The 768-nt window shown below is 36.5% G+C and overlaps 1 non-coding gene across 1 annotated transcript; it reads left to right on the top strand.

The window, feature by feature from the left end:
* The first annotated feature begins 203 nt into the window (after positions 1-203).
* On the top strand, positions 204-277 carry Trnat-agu (transfer RNA threonine (anticodon AGU)). Its single transcript has one exon. It is a non-coding gene; the product is annotated as a tRNA-Thr (tRNA).
* Positions 278-768: the final 491 nt, after the last annotated feature.

The following is a 768-nucleotide window of genomic DNA, read 5'->3' as shown; positions in this document are numbered from 1 at the left end:
AAGCTCACGTGGTCATTGTACATATATGCTTGTGTATGTTTGTATGTGTGTCGCTATAAATAGGCGTTTTTATTCTACTTAGCCTTATCTCACATCGAACGCATTTATTGTTGTAAATATGGTGAGACCAAAAATTGTTTAAAGCTAACCAATTATTATTAGCTAATATTTTGATTTCTTTATTGGTCAAATTACCCAGAAAGGGCGCCGTGGCTTAGTTGGTTAAAGCGCCTGTCTAGTAAACAGGAGATCGTGAGTTCGAATCTCGCCGGGGCCTTGTGGAACTCTTGTCCATTCAAATTTTTTTATTAAATTTAAAATTTGTTTATTTAAAATTTATTACAAAATAGAATGAACAGCAACAGCTGGAAATAAAGAGTCTTTCAAAGGTGATGCCTAGATGTCAATAGCGAATAATTGATACACTGTACCTTTTTTTATGTCATCTTTGGCGTTTGTCAAGTAGACAGGTATAGAATTTTACCCGATAGGACAACGCGTTAAAATTATTGAAACTTATTATGAAAATGGTCGAGAATGGTTAAGAAAAACATATCGCAAAATTCGTGAATTTTTTGGTGGAAATATTCGGCCGACTGAGTCGACAATTTAAAGGCTGGTGAAAAAATCTCAAGCTTTCAAGCAAAATTTGAGCTGTATGCACTTTGCGACAACATTGACATAATGCAGCGAATAAAGATCTAGCGACTACGTTGGCTGGGTCATGTTGCTCTGAAAGTATTCGATGCGGCACCAGCTGGGGAGAGG

This window comes from Anastrepha ludens, chromosome 2 (genome assembly GCF_028408465.1).
Source record: "Anastrepha ludens isolate Willacy chromosome 2, idAnaLude1.1, whole genome shotgun sequence".
Lineage (NCBI taxonomy): Eukaryota > Metazoa > Arthropoda > Insecta > Diptera > Tephritidae > Anastrepha > Anastrepha ludens.
The sequence above is the reverse complement of the archived record's forward strand: the minus strand, read 5'-3'. Positions and strand labels throughout refer to the sequence as shown.